The sequence below is a fragment of the Alligator mississippiensis genome, chromosome 6 (genome assembly GCF_030867095.1).
Source record: "Alligator mississippiensis isolate rAllMis1 chromosome 6, rAllMis1, whole genome shotgun sequence".
Classification (NCBI taxonomy): Eukaryota; Metazoa; Chordata; order Crocodylia; family Alligatoridae; genus Alligator; species Alligator mississippiensis.
In genome coordinates, this window is record NC_081829.1 from 58,837,177 (window position 1) to 58,864,716 (window position 27,540).

The 27,540-nt window shown below is 44.8% G+C and overlaps 1 protein-coding gene across 5 annotated transcripts in view; it reads left to right on the forward strand.

Moving 5' to 3' along the window:
- The window catches only part of LRRC20 (leucine rich repeat containing 20), a 189,621-nt gene that overhangs the window by 59,173 nt on the left and 102,908 nt on the right, over window positions 1–27,540 (forward strand). The gene's annotated exons all lie outside the window — the stretch shown is intronic.

Genomic DNA, 27,540 nt, shown 5'->3' on the forward strand with positions numbered 1-27,540 from the left:
ATCGCCTGTGGCCAGGACCAGGTCCAGCAGGGCATTCCCTCTGGTGGGAAAGAGGGAAAGATGATGATCTAGCCAGTTACGATTCCATCTTGCAGTACTTCCATTTTGTCTGTATTTCCTTAGTTTGTGAATGAGACTATCATGGGAGACAGTGTAAAAAAACATGCTAAAATCACAGTATATCATATCCATAGTTTTTTTTCCCCATCCAGAACCTTCTCCATGATCTTCCCAGGTATTGAGGTAAGACTGACCTCCCTGGATCCTTGTTTTTCCCTTTCTTAAAGAGGGGCACTGCATTTGCCTTTTTTCAAACATCCAGAACATCACCAGGCCTCCATGAGTTCTCAAAGAGGATATAGGCCAATGGCTCTGAAATTACCTCATCCAATTCCTTCAGTACCCTGAAGTGCAGTTTTTCTGGCCCTACTGACTGCTGGAAAGTATCTAGCTTCTCTAAGTAATCTCTAACTGTTTTTCAAGATGCTGAATATCATCTACTCTTGCCAAGGGTTTGCTTTTTTCAGTTACATTTTTTATTGAACCAGCTGTACAGTTCAGAAGAGATGTTAAACAAGCTTTTGGGCACAAAGTGCCCTTCCTCACTTTGCGTGAAAGCTTATCTAACATCTCTTCCAGCTATATATGGCCCAATAAAAGATATTGTCAAAAAACCCTTGCCTTATATATTTCCATAGAGCCCCTGCCAGTCATGACCCTGTACTTCTGCTGCCCTGCTCTGGGCCCTGTCAGCGCTGGCCCCAGGACACCAGTGTGGGCCTCATGCTCCCTCTGGCTCCCACAACCGCTCGCTCTCAGCGCCCTCCTCAGCCACACAGTACAGGCGGGGGGCAGCGCACAGGCCTGACCCCCGCGCTTGCCAACCGGGGACAAGCTGGTGCTGAGTGCAGGGGAAAAGCGGCCCCTCCCCTGCCTTGTGGCTGGCGCCCCGTGCTGCAGCAGCTCACAGGTCATGCAGGGGTGTCCTGAGCAGACACAGGCAGCTGTGAGCTGCTGCAGTGTGGGGCGCTGGCCACAGGGTGGAGCCGCTTTTTCCTTCCCGCATTCAGCACCAGCTTGTAACCCGCCCCCACTGCCATCCTGGGGCCTGTGCCAGATCGGGACTAACCATTGGGGCTGCGCTGCGGCAGCAGCAGCTGCTCAGCATGGAGGAAAGTGGCCTCCCCGCTTGCCACGCTGGGCAGTGTTTGCTGCTGATGCCTGCCCGGAGCTCACACACTGGGCAGCACGGAGGTAGTGGTGGCAGCTGCACTGCAGCCTACTGCGGCATGAGCTCCAGGCAGGCAGCACAGCAAATGCTGCCCGGCGTGGCAAGTGAGACTGCTGCAGCTGCTGCTGCCATGGCACAGCCCCAGTGGCCGAGTCCGGAGCTGGTGCGGGGCCCAGGCTGGCAGTGGGGGTGGCTTACAAGTTGGAGCTGAGCGTGGGGAAAAAGTGGCCCTGCCCCTGCCCTATGGCCAGCACCCTGCTCTGCAGCTGCTCACAGCCCTCATGGGGCTGCCTGTGCCTGCTCAGGACAACTCCCCATGGGCTGCAAGTGGCTGCAGCAGGGAGTGCAGGCCACGGGGTGGGGGAGGGGCCACTTTTCCCCGTGCTCAGCACCAGCTTGTTCCCTGCCCGCAGTCCTCCCCTGCCCTTCCCCCCCACCCCCCCTCTTACCTGACTTTCCCATGCTGGTACAGCCAAGGAGCCACACAGTCCCAGGCCAGCAACCCGTACCGGGGCTTCCGGCAGGGCCGGGCGGGCCTGGGTCCTACTGCCCCTGGTTCCTGTCATCTTTGACCGGAACCAAGGACAGATAAATATTAATTTTCTAAATTTTTTGTAGGGGCCCTGTGGGCTGGATAGAACGGCCTATCGGGCCAGATCCAGCTGGCGGGCCGTATTTTGCCCACCCCTGGTCTAGAGGCAATCAATGCACCATTAGCAAAACGTAGATGAGATTTAAATGGCTGCGGTACAGTGTGCCCTTAGTAAAATGCAGACCTTTGAAGGCCAACTCTGGCCTATTGGTCTTAGGTTGCCAATTCCTGCTGTAAGATATCAGTATATTTATTTTCAATTGCCCTGTGCTAATGTCAGATGTGGCCTTGAATCTGCCCAAGAGATGCATTATTTTTCATAATATTTCCATTCTGCCTGAGTAGACTACAGAGGAAATGTGTTTTTGCTTGTTTGTCTTTATATAATTCAGTTATGACCTAGGTAATAAGTAGAGGACTGTTAGATATAGCTTAAATTTCTTATCCTTACAGCACACGTATAGTAAGCCCATACTATGCTTACCCTTACGTTGCAGTCTGTGTACACCTATATCCTTTCTAGGGATGAGGCCAAGGAAGTTCTCAGTCTTGCATCAAATCAGTTTTCTTGTTAGTAAATGCTGCAGATTCCTGTTGTGCTTACCCTCCTGGAAAAGGGCTCCCTGTTGGGCTTGGCAGTTTTTAAACATCAATAAGAAAAAAGCAGTTACTTTGCTAAACTGGTCTCACTGCTTCATTTCCACAATTCCATCTCCTACAAATAATGAGAACATGAGAAGCTTCAAAATGTTTGTGCCCAGCCCTAAAAGTAACATGTATCTCATAAGTGGTGAACGGCTGTGATTCAGGTAAGATGAAAACAAAGCACCTTCTTAAAAAAAATAACAACACTTAAGAAAATGGGCATAATTGCCAAATTCATGAAGCTAATAACCACAGGCACTGATTAAATAGGGGTGTTTTTCTTTTCCAATTGGAGTAAAATTCAGGCACACCTCTGGTTATTGTTGCTATTTTTTTGCATGTGTATGAAAGCTACACAAGTAAGGGATTCTCTTTTGTTCTTTTCTGTCCTTTTTACCGTTTTGAACAAACATGCTTCAGGACAAATTAAAAGAGAAAAGCTTCAATTCATCTGGAAAGCTGGAGAAAGCTGAAACAGGTGCTGGTTTATTTTTAATAGCATCTAACTAAAGCCATGCTGTAAGGAAAACGATAGAATTGATCCTATTATAATTTAATTATTTTTGTTTCTCCCAAAAGCCACCTAATTTACCTTTGAAGCCACTTCCTTCTCCTCCAGAAAACTAAATTCTCTTAAGATACTCTCATATTGTAGCAGTACTTACGTAAGAGCTGATCTTGGGTTAGGGCTGCATTGTGCTATGCAGTGTACAGTAACACAAGAAAGACTGCCACTATTCTGAAGAATTGTCTGTTTGTTTTGCTGTATTATAGCCCCCTGCCTTAATTTACCAGTTATCATATTAGGGAGGAAAAGATAGCTGAACTTTGTACTCTTTTTTTTTGTACAGAGCAGGTGCTATCCTCATCTTGGATGCAAAAGAAAACACAAATATTTCAAGTCCCTGAGATGAAAGGAGAGACTATTGTTGACTTCACTGAGAGATGAGGCCTTCCAGAACCACTCAAATATTCATCTACATTTCCAAACAATATATCAGCCTAATCTCTCATGGGCAAGCAGTAAAATCACAGCCATAGGGTGGGTATCTGTTCCAAATTTGAAGAAGACAGGGATGAAATTAATTCCTGCTCTCAGAGCTAGCACAAGTCTTATAAATCACTTGAGTTTCATTTAAGTTATCAGAAATAAGATTGGAGTGGTGTATAGACCACTGCACAGATATTAGCTTTACTCCTGGTGATTCCCAAGTTTGGTGATGGGGGTTGATTTAAACAACTTCTAAACTCCCTCATTAAGCCTTCCCCTTCCTCCCTGTTGAGAGAAACATCATAGTAAGAAACAAATAAATATGGTAGTTGCTTCACATTGGGCATGTCTACATGTGCATTAATGTGTTGTAATTACAGTGCATTAAGTTTAGTACGTGTAATAACAGGTGCTAACTTAATGTGCCATAATCGGTGCTACTATGCAGCAGACTAAGTCTACTGAGCATTAGCGCATTAGCATGGCTTTTGCCGCAATGCGCTAATGTGCAGTAGAATTAGTCTACTATACTTCTAGCGTCTTGTGTAGATGCACCAAGTGATATGGGGGTTTTTTTCCTGCTTTCTAGAACTTGTCTCCTCAGCTATCTGCTTCACAACAGTAAAAGGCCTATAAGACAAGTTTTGATGCACATTCTGAGACCTTGCTATGTCTTTGCATTGCCCTTGCTACATCAGTCTTATTCAGCCCCTTGTTTGTTTGGTATTTTGGTAGAATACCATATTTGCTCAAATACAACATCAGTTAGTTTTTTCCCGTTATCAATCCCTTATCTTACATTCATATACAAGGAAACTTCATTAAGTGTATTGCTTATCATTAAACTGCTTCCAAAAGCAGCTTGTGCTTATCAACTATGAAATTGATTGAACGCAGCTAACACTCAGCATAACTATAAAATATGCAGCCCATATTTGGCAAACATGCTGATGGGAACCTACCACAAGCATTTTTTGGGGGGAAAATATATAAAATCATCTAGCAAAATGTTTTCTTCACACACCTTAAACTACAGGTTGGATATGCATCTAGCTGGGGTCATCTAGACCCAGCACTCTTTCCTGCCTATGCAGGGGGTCGGACTCGATGATCTATTGAGGTCCCTTCCGACCCTAACATCTATGAATCTACATTTAAAGCCTGTGCACCTGTTACAGTAAACAGACCTGCGCTCCTGTGCACCCATCCATAGTTCTTTCCCTAACCCAGTCACACTGTCTCTTTGTAAACCCCAGAATTGGGGCTAGGACTTTCTCAGTTCATTCACTGTCATCATCACTGTTGCTGTCACTGTTGCTGTTGCTTCCATTGCTGCTGACACCGCTGCTGTCATTGTCACTCTCCAGGTCTAGTTATCTTGTTCATAGGGGAGGGGAGCACATGGCGCACGAGCACGGGGCATGCCATGGGGAGCAGCCATGGTGCGGGGGCTTGTGGAATGCCCACTGGCTGCAGCCATGGGCAGTGGCCCAGGGTCATGAGGGTGGGGGGCGTGGGGGACATGTGGCTCATGGCCCCGGGGCATGGTACAGGGTGCATTGGTGGTGTGGGAAGTGGGGGAATGGCTCGGGGGGACGAGGGGCATGCCCTGTGCTTCTGCTGATGGGCGCTGTCTGAGCCCCCCGTGCCTGCTCCCCGTGTGGCACCCTCATGGGGAATGAAGACCCCCAGGGACTCCAGGTCCCCAAGCTTGCCCGTGGCCAGGCAGGTGCTCTTGCTTACATTGAACTTGGCCCCTGCTGCTGATTCATAGACCTGTGTATGCCACAGGACTCTTTCTACTGAACACTTATTGTGGCACAGGATGTTCAGGTCATCCATATAGGCCGGGACCCTGGTCTCTTCCTTGCTTCCACCAGATATCTAGACTCCGCTTATCATGGAGTCCTGCCTGATGCACTGGGCCAGGGGTTCAATGGCGCAGATGAACAGGATCAGGGAAAGCAGGCAGCCCTGATGGAATGATGCTATCGTGATCCGCATGCTCAGGAACCCATTGACCAGCACCTCACTGCTCATGTCCATGTATAGCATTCTTATCCAGCTGATGAAGGCTGGAAGGATGTCTGTGTACAAGTCAGCGGGACCAAATGATCTTTATCCGAGAGTGCTGAGGGAGCTGGCTGAAGTCATTGTGGATCCCCTGGCAAAACTCTTCCACAACTTGTGGTGCTCTGGAGAAGTCCCAGAGGACTGGAAAAGGGCCAATGTTGTGCCCACCTACAAGAAGGACAGGAGGGAAGACCCAGGTAACTATAGGCCAACCAGCCTAACTTCCATCCTAGGGAAAATCCTAGAAAAGTTTATCAAGGAGTCTATCTGCAATAAGCTTGCAGAAGGTAAGATTCTGAATGACAGCTGGCATGGCTTCATCACAGGCAGGTCTTACCTTACCAACCTCATCTCCTTCTATGACCAGGTAGCTCACCACCTGGACACGAGACAGCACATTGACATTGTATACCTTGACTTTCAAAAGGCCTTTGATCTAGTATCCCACAATGTCCTTGTGAGAAAATTGAAGGATTGTGGGCTTAACACCAGGACATTCAGGTGGGTGAGAAACTGGCTGCAGGATAGGACCCAGAGAGTCATAGTGAACGGATCTGTGTCCTCTTGGCAAGAAGTGGACAGCGGTGTCCCTTGGGGGTTGGTGCTTGGTCTAGCACTTTTCAACATCTTTATTAATGATTTGAATGTGGGGGGTGAAGAGCTCACTTGCCAAGTTCGCAGATGACACCAAGTTATGGGGAAGCGTGGTCATGCTTGAAGATAGGCTTCAGATACAGGCAGATCTAAACAGGCTAGCAAGTTGAGCAGATCAGAATCTGATGAAGTTCAACATCGAGAAATGTAAGGTGCTCCAACTTGGGATGAGCAACCCCCAGCACACCTACGGGCTTGGCGGCACCAAACTGACTAGCACCACAAATGAAAGAGACCTGGTGGTAATAATAGTGTGAATATGAGCCTGCAATGCAATGCTGTAGCCAGTAGGGCAAATTAATACTCTGGTATGCATCAATGGATGCATCTCCAGTAAAACCAAGGAGATGATTCTTCTGCTCTACTCAGCACTGGTGAAACTGCAGCTAGAGTACTGCGTCCAGTTCTGGGCACCACACTGTAACAAGGACATGGACTAACTTAAGAGAGTCCAAAGAAGAGCCACCCGTATGATCAGAGTCTTACACGGCAAGCCATACAAGGAAAGCTGAGGGATCTGAGACTCTTCAGCCTGAAGAAAAAAAAGGCTGAGGGGACCTGGTAGCAGCTTACCACTATATTAGGGAAGTACATCAGGGGCTCAGTTAACAACTGTTCACCAGGGCACCATTGGGGAAAACTAGGAGTAATGGCCATAAACTCCTGGAAGACCAATTTGGGCTCAACATTAGGAAAAACTTCACAGTCAGGGTGTCTGGAATAAGCTCCCTCCAGAGGTGGTGCAATCACCTACCCTGGAAATCTTCAAGAGGAGACTAGATGGGCACCTTGCTGGGGTCACCTGACCCCCAGTTATCTTTGCTGCTTGGTGCAGGGGGCTGGACCTGATGATCTTCCAAGGTCCCTTTTGGCCTTAGAGTCCATGAATCTATGAATTTGCCTCAGCATCTTGAAGAGAAACTGGTGTGATATTCTTTCATAAACCTTTTCCAGGTTCAGGTTTAACACAGCGACTTTCTATCCTCTCTTCTGTACCAGATAGAGCACATCCCTCATTTGCAGCAGGGCTCTGTGGATCTGACATCTTAACACCATGCACAATTCGTCCTCATAGATGATGGAACCTAGGATGGATTTAAATTGCTCAGCCAAATCTTTGGCCAGCAGCTTATAAGCAAAGTTCAGGAGGGTAATAGGCCTCCAGTTCTTCAACTCTTCCCTCAGACTGTTCTTGTACAAGAGGGTCATGAGGCCCCAGTCCACCTTTGCCCCCAGGCAACCCTACTGAATTTGCTCTTGAAAGAGCTCTAGCAGGTTGGGACCCACCAGATTCCAGAAGGCCACATAAAACTCTTTGGGGAGCCCATTCGACCTAGGAGTCTTCCTGTTCTTTAAACTCTGGAGAGTCTTTTAGACCACCTCCAGCCTCTAGTCCTTCTCCAGCTGCTGCTGCTCAGTCTCCCCAAGGACCTGGGTGAGCCCCTGCAGGTACTGCTGCATGGCACCCAGATCCTCTGGTTCCATAATGTAGCATTCTCGGTAGAAGGTGCCCACCATTTCTAGCATGCCTTCAAACTGTGCTCTGCTCCATCTCTCAGATACATCATGGGCTTCTCTTTGCTCTTCTCTAACCTGTTAAAGTAAGCAGACTACTCTTCCCTCTGTTCCACCCAGGGGCCCTGGCCTGGAAGATCTTTTTCCTGGATTCTTCCTAGTACCAGGAACTAATCTAGGCCTTATAGTTTTACCAAAAAAAAATCTATATATACCTACACTCCTAGAATCACACCACAACGAAAACCTTCGCCTGTTACAAAAACCGCACCTGTGCACCTGTACAAAGCCCTGCTGGCCACCCGAACCCATTACAATATCTGCATTGTGTGCAACACACACAAGCAAATCCTGGTCCCTCAGGTCAGGCAACACTTCCCTTCCATCCCCACCCCACTTGCACAGTCACATACTCAGTTAATTTGTGCTCTATGTCGCTGTCACTCCAGCTTCTGCTGGAGGACTTGCTGCTGCTATTGCTGTCTTCACTTCCACTTGTCCCTTCCTCTTTCTCACTGTCACTGCCCCCTTTTCCACTCAGGGGGAGCTGGATGATTCTGTGCTGTTACTTAAAATTGCCAATAGCTCAAATTAAGAGCAAGACCTTAAAGGAGATAAGGCAAAATGCCATGTTTATTGGTTACATGAAGCAGATACATAAGCTTGGACACACCAGTTATACAAACAGACATACACAAGCATACATACAAACAGACATACAGACAAAACCAGTAAGATGTTATAGTTACCAGCAGATATTACTTAATATTAGCACTGAATGCCCAGGTCCAGGCTTATTGAGGATATGAGTGGGGGTATACAGGCATGCATGCCTGTTTTCCATGAGGTTGCAGAGAGTGGATTCCTCATCTTGGCTTGTCTGCATCCTACTTTTATAGGGATTTCAAGTCATTTTCAGCATTGGGGTTTTTCCATGATCAGTCTTTAGGTCATTCTAGTGTATCTTTGATGAGGTTATTCCAGTCATTGTGTAGTTGATATCTTTGCCTTGAAGCATTATGTCCTTGAAGGATTGTGTAGTTCAAATGGCAGGCAAGATATGCATAATTCCTTGTTCTCACTATCTTCTTTGAACTTGATTGCAGACGAGTGCTTCAACCATCCATTAATTAGCTTAATTAGTTTACTGTCTGGTAGCTTGTACATCAGCACTTATACAATCAGTTAAATCTTCTTCTGTTTTCATGCAAATAATTACCATTCTTTCACCATTCACCCTCTCACACAGACACATACACAGGGCGTACAAAGTTCATCTACTCATGTCAAGGAGGGAACAAGCACAAAATGTGAGTTTTAGTTGTTCATACAATCCTAGAGGTTTATCAATTCAATACTATTATCATTTAAATGTAATAAATAAAGTAAAAATTCATACTACAGTGCCACATGTCTCTGTGCCAGATGGCTTTAGTTGCATCCTCTCCAGTATAGATTAGTGAAGCCCACCTAAGTAATATATATATTAGCACCCAATTAAACACAGGCCCCCTCACCACCAGATCTCTTTCTAGTCATGGTGAGCCACTACACTGCATACATTTTTACTTCCTCTTCACTCTCACAGCTGAGCTGTGCCCTTCTTTCCCACTTCCAAAGATTCCTTTTTCTTCACCAGCCTTAAATGTCTGGCAAACATAACCAAATTAGGCCCCAAACAGTTCACCTAGAATCCTTCCGCCACTCCCTTTCTCAGCCTTTGCATATGGCTAGTGTGGCCCTACCCTATCCTACCCTACCCTCCTAAGCATCTTTTCTGTAAGCTGAACATACCCAGCTCCTTCAGCTTCTCCTCATATGACTTGTCTTCCAAGTCCTTAATAATCTTTGTTGCTTTCCTCTGGGCCCTCTCTAAGTTCTTGCTTTTTAAAATGTGGAGCCTAGAACTGCACACAGTAGTCCAGATGAGGCCTAAACAGCACTGAATAGAGAGGCGATATCACCTCCTGCATCTTTCATCTCATGCTTCTAGTGATGCCTCCCAAAGCCGCATTCGCCTTTTTGGTGGCTGCATCACATTGTAGACTCATATTGAATCTGTGGTTTAGCAAGACTTGTAAATCTGTTTCCATAGTGCTGCCATTCAGTCAAATGTAACTCATTTTGTATTTCTTGTTTTGATTATTCCTCCAAGGTATAGCACCTTGCACTTGTCCTCATTGAACTTCATCCTTTTAGCTGTAGCCCAACTTTCCAATCTGTCGACATCCTTCTGAATTGCACTCATGTCCTCCGGCATGTTTTTAGTCTTTCCTAGTTTAGTGTTGTCTGCAAATTTGCTCAAGAAGCTTTCTATGCCAGCATCCAAATGGTTAATAAACATGTTGAACAGCACTGGGTCCAGGACAAACCCCTGTCGGACTCCACTTGAAACCTCCTGCCATTCTGACATGGACCCATTAATAATTACCCTTTGCTTGCAGCTGTTGAGCCAGTTATCTATCCACCTTGTAGTAGTTTTATAAAGAACTCTGCCAGCTACTTTCTCATAATTTACATTGCAATACTTTTTCAGCCCTTTTCCATCTAGCAATTATCAATTCCCCAGACAATTAAAATGACTGAGACTCTCCTGTCTGTGTGGAGCATCAGTGATGACACTTCCCTCTTCATATATGGGTGACATAAAAAATATGCTATAGTCCATGCTGAATGGTCAGTCAAGAACTAGCACCAAACTACAGGAGCTCTCAAGAAAACATGGGAGATATTTGCAAGAGTCTACCAGACTCCCATAAAAAGGACACCAGTGAAAGAGTGATTGTCTCAGCTCTTTGTGCATTCCAATCTGCCTTGTATATGTATTAATTAAATGCTGTACTGTATATGTAGTAGGGTTGTGTTTTGAGACATTAGGCAGTTTAGGCAAGGAGACAGAGGGATGATCCTATCAAATGTAGTTCTTCTCTGAAAAAAGATTATATAAAAATCTCATGTTCCATGAGACTGTTTTCTCTGAATAATTGGAATATCAGATAGGCTCACTTTACAATTACAAGTATTATCTTGGCTAACTCTGCAACCTCTGTGCCCTGAGTCAGCGTGGGTCCTTTCTCTCATGCATCATCACCAATAAAAACAGCTCTGAGAAAAATTGCATTCACAGTAGCAGTTCTGCACCACATGGTCAAATTCTGCCCTCAGTGACATCTGTACCACGTGTAGCCTTCACCCTGTTAGCACAAGTGTTGCCAATTGGAACTTAACAAACAGGTCAGTTGACAATGCACAAGAAGCAACAAACTGCATCTCACTGTCTCTTATTTGTAGTTGTGTTGCCTCTGCAGGGCTAACTTGAATCAAAAACAGGAAAAACAAATCTGCTTATTACGGTAAGCGATACACGGACTGCACCCTAATGCAAGAAGAGGAGGGCATGGGTTAACTCAAGCCATAAGTCAAAGTGATTTGGTTTAATTTCCAAATTTTGAAATGTGTTTTATTTTTGTATAATTGTACAGAATGTAATCATACCTGCTGAATAAGGCTGTAAGTTTTAATCCATGTTTATAATAATACCTGGTTGTTTTTAGGTGATAACTTATCAAGAATTAAAGACTTCAGACAGTGAAAGTATTGTTGTTATCAGAAAACAGTGGCCATCATAGCTGGGAGTTGTTCCTGGAAAGTGGAGCAACAGCTTGTAGTAGGGGGTGCAGAATGGTGGCCAGATGCCATTGCTAAGCTCTGGCCCAAAGGCAGGGGGAAACAGTTTGTTAAACATGGCTTGCCCATGGACTGGGGACACCATGAAAGCACCTGTTAAAACAGACAGTGAAATGCCAGTGTTCCTCTGTGGATAGAGTGTTTTGCTTTCAAATTAGGTGGCAAAGAAGATCTTCATATTTTGAAAGCAGAGACCACTTTTCAATTTTAAAAGAAGTACAATTGCAGGACAGGCCCTAACATTTGTGCCAGGAAAAGTGCCTTTTTCTTAGCATAAAAAATGAACAGACAGGCATTCAAGCAGTTTGTAACAGGGAAAAAAAAACCTAGTAATTCAGCCACAAACTGCTTGCTTTTGAAACAACAGCTTTGCTGATTTCTCGTGCCTGTTCAGTTACATGCAGCAAGATGGTCCCTTGGTATCCCACCATACTCTACTCTCCCTAGACCCTCCAAGCGGGGGAGGAAAGGAGAGTGCCTGGATCTCCGATAGCTCACCCAGTAACCAGAGCTGTCAGGGAGCCACAGCCATGTGAACAGTCTTGTCTCATTCTGGGACTGTTCAAACAATGACACCATTTCCCACCACACTTTGAACAGCACTGGGGAGCCTCAGTTCATAGGACAGTGTAGATTACTCACCCTGGCTTTAACTCCCTCATCATCCTCTCCTGCTGCCTGGCTATTCTGCCAACCAGCTGTGGAGCAGCTTTGGGAATTCTGTCACTGCAAGAGTTTGGGACCTCACTCTGCCACTGTGGAGTCCTGACAAGAGCTGCGGCTCTGGGAGCAGTGCTGCGGGGAGTGGCAGGAAGGAGGGAAGCATTCCTCAGCCCTGCCATCGTTACAGGGCAGGGGTCTGTCCTTGATGGCTGCTGCTTTTCAGTAGCTGCCAACTGATCACTGATGGCCTGCCCACTTCCCTGGCAGGGGAGAGGGCAGACTGTCAATGATTGGGCTCCCCTGAAGGTGAAGGGGCAGTCAAGAAGCACTCTGCTCTTGCACCCTGGCTAGAGAGTTCACCTTAGAGGTAGCTTTGTAGCTCTTCAGCCAGGGGGCTGGGATCTCTCTCTGTTCCCCTTCTCACCATATTTTCATGGTGCTGCAAATTTCCCACACTGCAAGTTAATATCTGTCCATACACTCCATCTCAAGAGCAGCTCAAGCAGACAGAGTAGATGGAATAGGGATTGCAAATGGAACAGTGATCAGGAATCTCCGGTGGAGACCTGAGTTTCTCACTTCCTGGGGCTTGGCACGCTTCCAGGAACATAGAAAGTTTTTATCTGTTTTTTGCAGGTTAAGGTGTCAGGGAGTGAAATCAGTTTTTCATCATCTCATGATTCAACCTCCTGTGAAGTCAGGCAGTTTCTGTCAGCAGCAGCCTGTTTGTCTTAACCTCAGCCCCAACCTTTGGGTGGGTTATATAATACAGGGAAGGCCAGGTAAGCTTTTTGAAGCTCCTGAGCCTCCTGGGGTGGGTGAGCCCACAGGGCAAGGCACACTTTGCGAAGCACCTGAGCTGAGAATGGGAGACCCCTAAACCCTGTACACAGGCATGCAGCTTAGACCTGACCTGAGGTACCCAACTGGCCCATGCTAGGGCCAGGACCCAGAGAGGGGTCAAAAGGGCCAGGGGCCAGCCATGAGTGTCACCCACAGAGCAAAGAAGCTGGGGGTCTTGACTGGCCTGAGATGGGGCCAGGGCCCAAGGGGGAGCCGAAGGTCCCAGAGAAGGGATCACAGCTAATGGGTGAAGGGTACGGCAGAGTTAGCTGCCTGGGATGCCAACTGCAAGATTTGGGCTGCAGTGTAGGGGTGGAACAGAGCTGCAGATACTCCCCTAAACATTGGGGTTCAAAATGGGCAGCCTCCTGCCTAATTAATACATCAATACTATTGCATCAAGGCATGGTAGGCGAGTGAGGTGAGCGGCTGACCCATCGAAGGCTGGTGCTTGCACCGGGCATGAAATCTTGCCCCTGTCAAAACCTCTTATGAAATATTTTCTTTTAGAATGATGAATAAAATGTTTAAGACAAGGTGTTCATATATTGCTACGCTTTATTCCCCAAAAATGTTTTCTAATAACCATGTAATAGGAAGACTTTTATTTAAGACTATCTACAGTATCAGATCATTACAGTTCCTGTACACCGAGGACAAGCAGTGCAGTGCAACTCTCAAATGCAAGAGCAAGATGCATTTCTGCCCTCAGGGGGCACTGCCACTTTCACAAGAGATGGAAGAAAGATTCAGTGCCTTCCTTGCTTGTGGACTTCCTCTATTATTGACTTTTGATCGAGAGATTAGTGGATCTGCTCCTGTCCTCCTGACTAGGCCTCAAAGGACTGGGAGCGGACACTGGTAGCAGCATCCGTTTGTTCCTGTAGAGTTTAGAAACAAGGAGCTTATTGTCCTGCTTGCTCAAAAGTCTCAGGAGAGGAGACAGAGCAAGTCTAAAGGTTTTGGATTTGGAAGGAACCTGCCTCCTCCTGGCCCTGTGACTTTGAGATCCGCAGAAGTACAGAAGCAGCACAAAGGAGCTGAAAGAATGTATACTTCTTTACTGAAAGGTAAGAGTTTAAATTTCTCTGAATTCAGTATATTAAACTATATTTTAGCTGCATTAATATATTTTCATAACCTATGTAATTCATTATTGAATTCCTACTAATCTGATGTTTTGTGACAAATCATCCAACCTTAGCAGTGAGGTGAGGCCTGCAGGGCAGGGAAGTTGTTCACAGTTAACTCTGAGGAGGCCTCTTCTGCATCCATTACTAAATTTGTACATGCTGTACCTTAGTGTTTATATATATAAGCTAGCCAATAAATTACATTTTTATTTTTTTCTCCCTCAGCAAAATGGTGCAACCAACTTCTAGCATATGGAAGCATTTCCACACTGCAAGTTATTTTGAGAAAAAAATGTGATTTGCAAATAGTGTCAAATGAAATATGTATTTCCAAATGCTACTAGGATGACCAAACATGTATGTAAGAAATGTCCTGCAGACATTTCAAAAATCCTTCATGGGTGTAAGTGAGGAGGAGGTAGATCATAACGCTGGAAGTGCAAGTAGCTCTTTCTACTGTTCTTAATCCAGAAGTCCTCCTCCTGCTGCTGCTTCTGCATCTTCTATAATATCAGCATCACAAAGGGTTGCCCAGTCAACATCCTCAAGTAGCCAAATATTGTAACCAACTGTATACAAAAGACTCTGAATAGCTTCATTTGTAGAGAAGATGACACCTGAAGATCAGGAAAAAATTGACCAAGCTCTTGCAAGAGCAGTATATTTTTTTGGGAAGCCATTGTCAATAACTGAAAACACATACGGGCAGGAAATTTTTAAATTAGTAAGACCATCACACTGTTTGCCCAGCAGACATTCTTTGAGCAAGCCTCTTTTAGAGTCAGAATATGAACATGTAATGCAGTCTGTGCAAGGAAAAATCAATGAAGCACTGTGTCTTACAGTACTTACAGATGGATGGATAAATGTGCGGGAAGAAGGAATCATAAACTTTGTGATAACACCTCAGCCAGTTTTTTACAGAAGCATTGAAACAGGAGAGACCAGGCATACTGCAGAGTATATCCGTAGTCAACTATGTGAAGTCCTAAAGAAGACTGGGAGTGGTAAAGTATTTGTTTTGCTGCCTGACAATACAAGTAACATGAAAGCAGCATGGGAGATCATAATGGATAAATATCCACATATTACTGCAATAGGATGTGCATCTGGTGGGCTAAACTTGCTTCTTAATGATGTCATGAAGTTGGATACTCTACATCAGATCTATAGAAGAGCAAAAGAAGTTATAAAACATGTAAACGCTACTCGTAACATGTAAACGCTACTCGTATTGTAGCTGCAATCTTTAAGAAGAAGCAGGAAGAAAAGAATGCAAAGAATAAAATAGTGACACAAACTCTAATAAAACTAGGTGGGGTGGAGTGGTGATCTCATTTAAAGTTTACTAAAATACAAGGAAGCTGTTCAAGAAACAGTAATAATTGTGGATCTTAAAGTATCCAAAAGTGTAAGGAACACTGTACTTGATGGGGATGTCTTCTGGGTTCAGCTGCAGAACTCTCTGAAGATTCTAAAGCCAATTTCTTCAGCAATCACTGCATCTGAATCAGACAGTGCACTTTTGTCAGACATTCCTTACCAAATGGCCTAGATAAAATCAACTGTTTTTGAGAATCTAAGTGTATCTCCGCTTACAAGTACAGAAGAAAGAAAAGTGAAAGACTTTATTAACAGATGGGAGGAATTTTGTTGCCAATCAATTCATGCTGCTGCAAGTCTCTTGGATCCAAGATTCAAAGGCAGAAATGTTAGTGATGATAGATAGCGTTGCTACTGCATTTGACTGGATTACAAGCAAGCAACACACATAGGACTTTCATGTTGGAAAGGTACTTTCAAATCATAGAATCATAGAAGTAGGGTTGGAAGGGACCTTGTAGATCTTCAAGTCTGACCCCCTGCCTGGGCAGGAGGAAAACTGGGCTCAATTGACCCCGGTCAGGTAGGCATCGAGCCGCTTCTTAAAGACCCCCAGGGTAGGAGCCAGCACCACTTCCCTTGGAAGTTGGTTCCAGATCCTAGCCACCCTAACTGTGAAGTAGTTCTTACGGCTGTCTATGTTGCAGAATACAGAACATCTTCAGGTCTTTGGTCAAGGAATGCAGTCTGGGGCTCTGCCAAGAATATCCCTTCTGCAACATGGTGGCAAGGCCTTTGCATGACACAGCCTCTGACTCCTCTTGCTTCTCGCCAGCTTCAGATTCCTCCATCTTCTGCAGCATGTGAGAGAAACTGGTCTATATTTTGAAATACTCACACCAAATCAAGAAATAAACTAACATATGAAAGAGTAGAGAAGCTTGTCTCAATCTAGACAAACCTTCAGTTTTCAGAAGTCCATGAAAATGATAAAAATGAAGGATCAAAGGAAGCAAATCTGCTGATAGTGATAGCTCAGAAAATGAGACTGATTAGACAGTTTCATGTAGCAAAATTAGTATTCAATGAGTCTTGGGGGTTTTTTCCCTTTTTTTTTTTTCCCCCTCAGCTCTTTTTTCTAAAAATGAGTGCTTTCTGTATCTGCTTGACACTGTGGAGGAGACTAAGTCCCGAATACATAATAACTTCCTTTGTTTTACTATAATGTTGATGGTTGCTTTTGTTTTCAACTTTAATTTTTGCCTGCTTCTCATAAACTGGCAAAAACTAAAAGATGCTAGGTTCCTTAGAATTCAGCAGCTTGTAGCTCCATTTGTAACAAAATTAAAAACATTTTAAAGTACATTCAATTAGTAAATTTGTAATTAATGTCTGAATAAACTATACTTTTAAATTTAATAAATATACCAAACATGATAACTTTATGAGCAAACCAAGTTCTACATAATACGTTATGTTCTTAAGTAGCAAAGTGAATTAGGTCTGTAAAGGATGCTAAGAAAATAAGTATTGCATATATTTCAATTTTCCCCCAAATTTCCATTTTTCTCTGGGGGGAAAAACAGGGGGAAATGTTTTTGGTTTGTTTTTTTCCATGGCTTCAAAATTTCTGGAAATTTTACACCTCTAACTAAGAAGAAGGCCTTGCAAGCCTTCCCCTGGAATTTCTTATGGGCAAAATTTGGACATGGTTTTGAGGTAGACTCTGAGTGATAACATCACCCATTGAAAAGAGACCTTATTGGAATTTTAAATAGGATGGAAGAGATGTCCTAGAACTTACTCTTGATGGGGACTGCATCCTAAAAAACTGTTCTTTTGTGGGTATTCTTTCTCCTGTTCATGATTTTATGGACCATCCTCTCTCTCTCTCATCTCATAGGAGAAATAACATTATTTAAATGCACACCATTCTTTTAATATGAATTAGTAAGTAAGACCAAGGAGCATAGTTAGCACTATGTGATGTGCCAGTTGTCCCTGGACTATCAGCTAGTACACACTAAACTATAGTGCATGCACATTTTTCTAAATGTTAATAGAAACGTGTATTCTTAGAGTCCCATGGGATGCAAAAGCAGTAACTTCCTCTAAATTGCTTGTGATCCCCTCTTCTGTCCATCCCCAGATTAATTGCTACTTATGTACTGTTCTTCATAGCATATGGTCTCAGTAATGACTAAAACCCACCAGGTGGAGCTGTTCATAAAAATCATTGTCAAAATATTTAAGTGCAGCAACAAAGATAGGTGCTGCCACACACTTAATTAGGCCTAAGGACATCTCCATTCAGTCTTACATTCTTCCAGACATTAAATGTGATGGTTATGCTGGTAACCTCCTGAGTCTGTACACAGATACATTTTAGAATTGGAATGATCATCTGTGACAGAAATGAACATCAACAAAACATTAACCATTCATAGATTCATAGATGTTAGGGTCGGAAGGGACCTCAATAGATCATCGAGTCCGACCCCCTGCATAAGCAGGAAAGTGTGCTGGGTCCAGATGACCCCAGCTAGATACTCATCTAACCTCCTCTTGAAGACCCCCAGGGTAGGGGAGAGCACCACCTCCCTTGGGAGCTCGTTCCAGACCTTGGCCACTCGAACTGTGAAGAAGTTCTTCCTAATGTCCAATCTAAATCTGCTCTCTGCTAGCTTGTGGCCATTGTTTCTTGTAACCCCCGGGGGGGCCTTGGTGAATAAATACTCACCAATTCCCTTCTGTGCCCCCGTGATGAACTTAAAGGCAGCCACAAGGTCGCCTCTCAACCTTCTCTTGTAGAGGCTGAAAAGGTCCAGTTTCTCTAATCTCTCCTCGTAGGGCTTGGTCTGCAGGCCCTTGACCATACGAGTTGCCCTTCTCTGGACCCTCTCCAGGTTATCTGCATCCTTTTTGAAGTGTGGCGCCCAGAATTGCACGCAGTACTCCAACTGCGGTCTGACCAGCGCCCTATAGAGGGGAAGTATCACCTCCCTGGACCTATTCGTCATGCATCTGCTGATGCACGATAAAGTGCCATTGGCTTTTCTGATGGCTTCGTCACACTGCCGGCTCATGTTCATCTTGGAGTCCACTAGGACTCCAAGATCCCTTTCCACCTCTGTGCCACCCAGCAGGTCATTCCCTAGGCTGTAGGTGTGCTGGACATTTTTCCTCCCTAGGTGCAGCACTTTGCATTTCTCCTTGTTGAACTGCATCCTGTTGTTTTCTGCCCACTTGTCCAACCTATCCAGGTCTGCCTGCAGCTGTTCCCTGCCCTCCGGCATGTCCACTTCTCCCCATAGCTTTGTGTCATCTGCAAACTTGGACAGAGTACATTTGGCTCCCTCGTCCAAGTCACTGATGAAGACATTAAAGCGTATCGGTCCAAGGACCGAGCCCTGCGGGACCCCACTGCCCACACCCTTCCAGGTCGAGACCGACCCATCCACCACGACTCTTTGGGTACGACCCTCTAGCCAATTTGCCACCCACCGGACTGTGTAGTCATCCACCTCACAGCCTCTTAACTTGTTCACCAGTATGGGGTGGGATACCGTATGGAAGGCCTTCCTGAAGTCTAAGTATACGACATCCACCCCTCCTCCTGTGTCCAGGCGTTTCATAACCTGGTCATAGAAAGAGACTAGATTGGTCAGGCACGATCTGCCCGCCACAAACCCGTGCTGGTTTCCCCTCAGCATAATTTGCCCTGCCGGGCTCTCACAAATGTGAGCCTTGATAATTTTTTCAAAGACTTTACCAAGGATGGAGGTGAGACTGACTGGCCTATAGTTGCCCGGGTCCTTCTTCCTCCCCTTTTTGAAAATGGGGACCACGTTAGCCCTTTTCCAGTCCTCCGGGACTTGGCCCATGTGCCACGAGTGTTCGAATATTCCCGCCAGTGGCTCTGCAATGATGTCGGCCAGTGCCTTCAGCACCCTCGGATGGAGCTCATCCGGGCCTGCTGACTTAAAGGCATCCAGTTTCTCCAAGTGACTCTGCACCACCTCAGGATCTACGTATGGAAGTCTGGCGCCTTGCTGCTGCCTCTCTACAACCCCAGTGAGAGATTTGTCGTGCCTCTCACTTAGGAACACTGAGGCAAAGAACTCGTTGAGGAGTTCAGCCTTGTCCCCCCTGTCTGTCACCAATTGTTTCTGCTGTCTGTCACCAATTGTTTCAATTCAATTGAATTCTTACAGGAATTCATAGGTACTTGTGCTATGAAGCATAAAGCATTGAAGGTGCAAAGGCTAGAACCATGATAGTCCTGGTGTAAAGCCCTTTATAAGACAAAGGGCTTTGAGACTTCTGGCTCTGTCTTTTTATGAGGCAATAAGGGCTGTGAAGCGGGCAGAATGGTTAGGTGAGCATGGACAACTGAAGAAGATGAAGCTCATGAATTGGGGCACAAGTAGCACTGGGCAACTCTCACTGGGAAAGAATGTTTCCAAGGACAAGAAACCATCTTATAGGTCCTGAGAGATAGGAAGCTGTAGTATCAGCCTGAGCAGAAACAAAGTAACCCCAGGATGAGGTAGGAAGTAAACCAGGAGTTATACATTTGGTAGTAGGTGTTAGGTCTGGTGAGGCTACCCCGTTAGCACTGTTCAGCCTCTGGACTGGGAGGTCCTGGGTGTCCTTATGACTAATTCTCTATTCTACCTGGATCTAACAGGAAAAGGGATTGCAGGATGTTGTTGACCTGTTGGAGTCCTTGCATCCTTAATGGAAACTAGAGCCACTATCAAGATTACCCTTTTCTGCATCAGGGTGGGGAGAGGCGGCAGCTTAGTCTCTGATGACCTAATCTCCTCTTCCCTGATTGGCAGTGCAAAGATAAACTCTCTCCTCTCATCTCTGATTGGTTTGTGATGACCTTGGAATGGTTGAGTTCATACTGAGTCACATTAAGCAGTGTTGTGTAGAAGTAACTGGAACTAGCATGAAATTTACTAGCTCTAGAGCCAGAAGCAGTTCAGCCTTGTTAGTATGGTGCTGTATGCAGGCTAATTAGCCTGAGTATAGAACCAGACCTTTGGAAGTAATTTAAAGATAACAAAATATTAAAAAAGATACTTTCACAAGTAGAGAGAGGTCATAATATTTTTGTTCTGTGACCTTTTTTCTACATCAGGGTAGTTTGGTGTATGTAAGAATAGAAAACTAGCATTTAGCTATAGTATACATATACATTTATGGGACTGAAGCCACAGAAAGAATGCTTATTATGGTTATTGCTTGCAAAATAATAGCTTGTTTGTCATGAAAATGTGTGAAAGACCAAAAATACATTACTCATAAATACATTCTCAGAAATTGTTTACAGCAGACAGAGAATTAAGAAACCCATGGAGATGGGCACAATAGCAATTTTCAGGAGAGGAACATGCATTAAAAATAGATTAAATGCATTGGAATATTTTCTGTGGAAATTTACAGGTGGGTACAGAGACACAGTTAGAGCCAGTCTTCTTAGTTACCTTGGCCATTGAATCTATACTAACCTGCAGGCACAAAAACAACTTGAGAATGCCTTTAGTAGATAGCTGCAGATTTTCCCATGAGGGAGTGGTGTGGGAGGCAGTTTTGGAAATTTCAGCAACTGCTTTGAATCCCCCATCCTCCTCGATCTGCATAATAGCTCTTGGGAGCCATTACAGGTTGATGCAGGTGATGTTTGAAAAGATTGCATCCTCTATCTACAGTTCTGCTTTCAACAACCCTGAACCCTCATCTAGATGCATTTATGCTGACCAAAGAGGGTTCCGCCAGCAGAGGTTCTGTTGTATGGGGATGTGGAATAGGTAAGCAATGGGGAAAAAACCTTTCTGCTGGCATATGCAACATCTCCAGTAGGGGCCTGTGAGCCAACCTTATGCTGGCAGAGATGTGGCAGCAGCAACCCCATAATATAGACAACATCTGTACATGCAGGAGACAAGGAAGAAAGGAGACAGGTCTGACTGTGGAAACTACAGAGGGATTGCCTTGCCGTTCACCACAGGAAAGATCATTGCACTGTCTCCTTCCACTTGCTGAAGAGCTCCTTCCAAAATCTCAGTGTGGGTTTAGGGTAGGGGTGGGCAAAATACGGCCTGCAGGCCTGATGCAGCCTGCCGGGTCATTCTACGTGGCCCACAGGGCCCCTAAAAAATGTAGAAAATTAATATCTGCTCCTGGCTGCCTGTCAAAGATGACAGGAGCCGGGGGGAGTAGGACTCGGGGGAAGCCAGCAGCAGGAGTAAGCAGCTCAGTAGCAAGGCCCACCCAGCCACCAACCAGAAGCCTCTGCCTACCAGAGACTTCTGGCCTGAGACTGTGGGGCTATTCCCACCTCCCTCCGCCTGAGAGGGGAAACTCAGATAAGAATGTCGCCTGTAGCTGCCATTTCCCTGCTGTGCTGCCTGCTGCCATCTGCATCCAACACCATGTGGCTTCCGGCTGCATTGCCAGACCACAGCTGCACAGGGCGCGTGCCGGTACCCTGGGACCAGGAACGGGAGGGACAGAGAGAGTGTGTGTGTGTGTGTGTGTGTGTGTGTGTGTGTGTGTGTGTGTGTTTTTAGGGTGAGTCCCACATGCACACCCCACCATACACATGCACCCACACCCCACATAACCACACACACCCACATGCTTCCTCACCCTATACACACCCCCCCACACCTATCCACCCCACAGACACCCTCCCCCACACCTCACATACCCACTCACCCACAGCCTCCCACAAACCTATACCGACCCACCATGCCCCTCACCCCCACACAATATACAAGCACAAGACTTCATTTTTAGCTATTGTGCAATCACCTCTATGAATACTACACAAACACATGTAAATCAGGACAAAAATATTTTTGAAATCAAATTAATGAATGTTATAAGTGTTTGCTTTTTAGAATATAATTTGGTATTTTTCTGATTCTGAGATGGCAAAGCCCCTTGCTGAAAGGAGTACTTTCAGGGGCAAAGGGAGGGACTTAAGGTGTCAAAGGCCAGTGGTTAGGGGCAGAACTTCTACTCACAAGATGGTGACAGGGCGAGGTACCTGTCAAGGGGCAGGGCTATCCATGAGGCCCTTGACAGCTTACCAAAACTTGGTAAGCAGCCCTCCACCTGAAATAATTGTCCACCCCTGGTTTAGGGCATCAAGAGGCACAACTGACATGATCTTCACAGTTCACCAGCTGCAGAAGAAATGCCAGGAATAATATAAGCCTTTCTACATGGCCTTCTTTGACCTTACAAAAGCTTTAGACTCAGCTGAGAAGTGTTATGGATGGATGCCCACCAAAATTTGTCACCATTCTCTGCCTGCTCTATGATGGTATGCCAGTAGTGATTCTCAGTAATGGATCTATCACAAATCCCTTTGAGGTTAACATAGGACTTAAGCCAGGCTGTGTCATGGCTCCAACACTCTTCTCAATATTCCTTGCCACAATGCTACATCTGACTACCAACAAGCTTCCAGCTGAAGTGGAGCTTAAACTACTGAATGGATGGTAAGCTGTTTAACCTCAGCTGACTGAGCCAAAACCAAGACCACTCTGATCTCAATCATTGAGCTCCAATACGCTGATGATACTGTAGCATGTGCTTACTCAGAAGCAGACTTTCAGGCAATTGTTAACTGAGAAAAGGCATATGAGAAAATGGGACTGACGCTTAACATTCAGAAGACTATGTCAAAAGCTCTTAATAAACGGTCCTCAGCAGTGGTAACCCAGATCCATGGTGAGACTGGAGAATGTTGAGTACTTCCCATACACTGGCAGCCATCTCTCACAGAAGGCTGACATCAAAGAAATCCAACATTACCTCAAATGTGCAAGTGCAGCCTTTGGATGCCTGAAGAAATGGGTGTTCAAAGCTCATGACATCAGATCTGAAACCAAGCCCATGGTTTATCAAGCAGTCATGATCCCCACCTTGCTCTATGGAGCTGAGACATAGACAACCTACAGGAGACAGGTAAAGCTGTTGGAGAAGTACCTCTAGCACTGCCTGCAGAAGATCCTCTGAATTAAGTGGGAAGACAGATGCACCAATGTTAGCATCCTCCTGCAAGCGAACACTATGAGTACTGAAGTGATGATCATTCAATATCAACTTTGTTGGGCTGGCTGTGTCATCCAGATATCCAACTCCAGTTTCCTGAAGTAAGTTTTATTTTCCCATTTCAGCTAAGGTGTACACTCAGGAGGGCAGAGAAAATGCTTCAGGGACATCCTCAAGTCCAGCTTTAAAAAAATGCAACATTGATATCAACTTCATTTCCCAGGACTGTTCCAAACGGAGGAAGAGTCTGCTTTGGGGATGTCAGTACTTTGAAACTTCATGACAACAACAGGAGATGGACAACTAGAAATGGCAAAAACAGCATGTCACAGAACAAATCAAGAATTGAGCGCTACACACCCCACATGGAAACACATGTCCAAGTTGCAGTGGAGTCTGTCAATTCCAGATAGACCTCGTCAACCATCTTCGGATGTACAGATAAGACATGGAAAACAATCATCCTTGTCTGCAAGAGACTGCTGAAGAAGAAGACATGCAGGACCAAACTGTTCTAACCTCCTCCAGGATTAAAGGGGATGAAAAGGTGTTAGAAAGCTACTTGTCCTCTATCCCTGGATGTGCCCAGACACACCTCAGGCAACCTGAGGATTTGATCCTTTGTTTTTTTTATCCTTACAAAAATGTATTTTGTGAGACAGTTGAAGCTGCTTTGCAGTGTAACCCTACTGAAAGAATAAACCTTCTGCTTATTTTTCTTTTCCTGCAACAGCTCCATTTTTGTATGTCTCTGATTTAATACAACCCATTAGTGAGCCATCAAAGCGCACAAACATTTAAAGGAAAGATACCTCCTACTCTGAAAGATCCCACCCATCCTTATGCTCTACACTTCCTTGTTATTGCTGCATATCTTAAATAGCCATGGAAATTATTCATTGTCACAGATAATCTCACTGAAATAGAAGAGACATTTTTCTAATCAGCAGGTACTTGAAATTGAACTTGGATATGGAATTTAGGACTCTTCATCAGATCTATAAGAGATGCAACACAGTCAGACCTGAGATGCAACCTCACCCACAGACAGAGGAAAACATTAACATCTCTTTCACACAGGGGTTTAGGTCAGAATATCTTCTGAATTTTATGTCGCATTAAAATATATTTGTACAGCCACATATGGCAAACTTGAGGGTAAATAGGATCATTCTCTTACGGTTGGATCACTACCTTCTAGAGTTGTAGATCCCTGTCCTCCAGTGTCCTGATAGGGGTGGTAGACCAGCTAGGCTGGTCCACCCCCATAGACTCATGGAGCCACTGGGATTCCAAAACTCTGGGGGATATTTGGACTGACATGGACAGCTACTCTGCTGATGGCCTGGTCAGTTTGTGAAATAGCAAACTGACCTTGGCTGTAGAAACAGTGGTAGCTAGGTGCCTGCTCCCATCATGGCAGCAGTACAGTTCTCCTTGGTATATAAGGGAGCTGAGACACCTGAAGCAGGGAAGTCCAGATAACTCTTGACCTGTATTAAAGGCAACTGACTGGAGCACAGATCTTTCTTAAAGGACAGTGGTGTGTCAGTAACAGCACTGAAGAAGCTTTTCTTCTTCACTGCTTATGCATCTGGAAAGTGCTGCCTGGCAGAACTGTTCTGACTGATGAGTGGCCAGGTTAATCTATCTTGCCTTCTTCTGGAAAGTGTCTTCTACATCCTCTGTGACCAGTTTGCTACCTACTTTGAAGACAAAATTACCTTTATTTAGTATGGCTTCAGACTGCCACTTTTTCTGCAGTCAGAGTTTGGGTTTGAAGAAGTTTGGTCTTGTCCTGTTTATATGGATTGGTTTCAATTGCTGTTGAAATAACATGCTAACTGATGAAAACAGTGTGTTTGGGCGAGAGTGTGTGTGCAGACAGGCAGTTTTGAACTGGTCCCCTGCCTGTCCTGGCTAATAAAAGCCTGCTGGAGGGGACTGGGCCTACTGCTGGCAGGGGTATCAGTGCTTCATTTTGGGTGGCAGGGTGCTGGGTGTTCATAAGTTTGCAACTGTCTGTCTCGTAAGAATAGTCTTGGCAAGTTATGGGTAAAAGTGAAAGTAAAATCTGTTCCTGACTCTTACAGTGAGCAGGCCCTGCTCCTTAGCTGCCTACTCGGTTACTGACTACAAGGAAATATATATATATATATATTTGGGGGGGGGTGTATATATATATATTTTTTTTTCCTTATTTATTTATTTATTTTTTTTATTCTGCCTTTCAGGAACAAGGTGTGCATGATTCCAGGATGTTTTGTATGTGAGAGAATATGGTATACCTGATGTGGGTAGAAAAGTATAGCTGTATGATGGGACCTATCCAGTAGAATTCCTGCTTTAAGCCACTATTACTCTAGTTTTTTTTGTGAATTGCCAGGAGGGGTCCCTGTCCCCAAATTGCAGAACTGGTATAGTAAGACCTGACATGTCTCAGTTACAGCAGTCATAGGCTCATAGATATCCACAGCAGAACATGTCTTGTACAATAGCTTCAGGGGCTGAGAGTGTTTCTTATCAAATTTATTAAGCTGTTGGCTTCTTTTTTTTTTAACATGAATCCATATAAGAAGTACTCAGCTCAGCCTGCTTGACTCTAGCTCTAACAGAAATTTACTGGTAATTATATGAGTTTATTCTAAAAACAAACAGTACCAGGGTCTTGTTAATAAGCAAGGTTGTAATGCTTGAACAAGAGAACCTCCACTTTTTCTACCATTATGGCAAAATAGCAGAAAACAAACTTGTTTAGCTAAAAGACAAGTTTTGAATGTCACAAGCTAGATGCTGTCTTATAAGGAACAGCATAAGGACTTATAAGGACTTATTGGTGTTGTTCATGAAAAAAACCTGTTTTGTGAAGCTTTTCTGCAAGGCAGCAGATCAATACAACTGTGTTAGATATTAATCTGGTTCTCTTCATTCTTGCCAAGATGGGTGGAGTAAATAGCAACATGTAGGCCTCAGGCAGGTTAGAACCTACAAATGAACCTCTACCTCACCTAACAGGGAGAAAAATTCTTTATGTATGTACCAGGTGTATCATTTCCTCTTTTCTGACATAGACTTGGAATGTGGGCAGTGCTGAGGTCTCTGCTGCTAACCTGGGATTCAGAAAAACATATAGGCTTCAGCCTGCCCATTTCAGAACTCATTAATGTCTCTACCTTAGTGCACACAAAATAGTGCCCAGATTACCTATAGGGAAACTGTAGGAATATAAGATTCCTGGGCTTTCTGAGCCATTGAGTATAACCCCCATGCCTTTCCAGGCACTTGTTAACAGAAGGACTTCCCAAAATTGCCACTTTGAACCCTTAGCTACAACAAGGAACAAAACATGAAACACCAAAAACTCTCTATGAAATGGCACAGGTAGAAAAGCAGGGGCAGCATTGGCACTGTCAATGCCCTACCACTGCAGTGACAGGGAGGTAGTTGCTTGATATATGGTCAGAAGATCTTGGGACAAGAACCATACCCTATGCTGCAGAAGAGGGCAGAATCCTCCACAGTCTCTGCCAGTCTTACCTTGGATCTTTCCTGATCTTATCTGGTGATCAGTGTGACCCTGAGCAGAAGAGGAAGATCCTCTAGGCCAGTGAGTCTCAAGCAGGATGCTATGGTACCCTTTCGTGCTTTGAGATCCTTTCAAACAGGCTGTGGGGTGCCACACAATGTTACTGGTGTTTAGTGGGATTATCATGAATTACAAAATAAACCCAGTGATTTCAAATAGCAATCATTCTGCCCTGTTGTGATCTTTCTGAGTTCTTTGCAACAGAAAAATTGCTCTAATATTTTTCTGTAGTCAAAAAATGAGTGAAAACTAACAGGGGTGCCTTAAGTTTGCCTTAAAAGGGGTGATTAAGGACAACAAAAAGTCCTTTTTCAAGTGCATTGGGAGCAAAAAGAGGGCACCAGGCAATGTAGGGCCCCTGCAAGACCCAAATCATAACCTTGTGACTACGCCAGACAAGAAAACTGGTATTTTTAACAGTTTCTTTGTTTTCTGTTTTCTTGAACAGGGACCAGGACATCCCACCTACCAGAGGTAGGGACAGTCTCGGGGATAGCTCTGTCAGGCCTTCAGTCAGCACAGATGTAG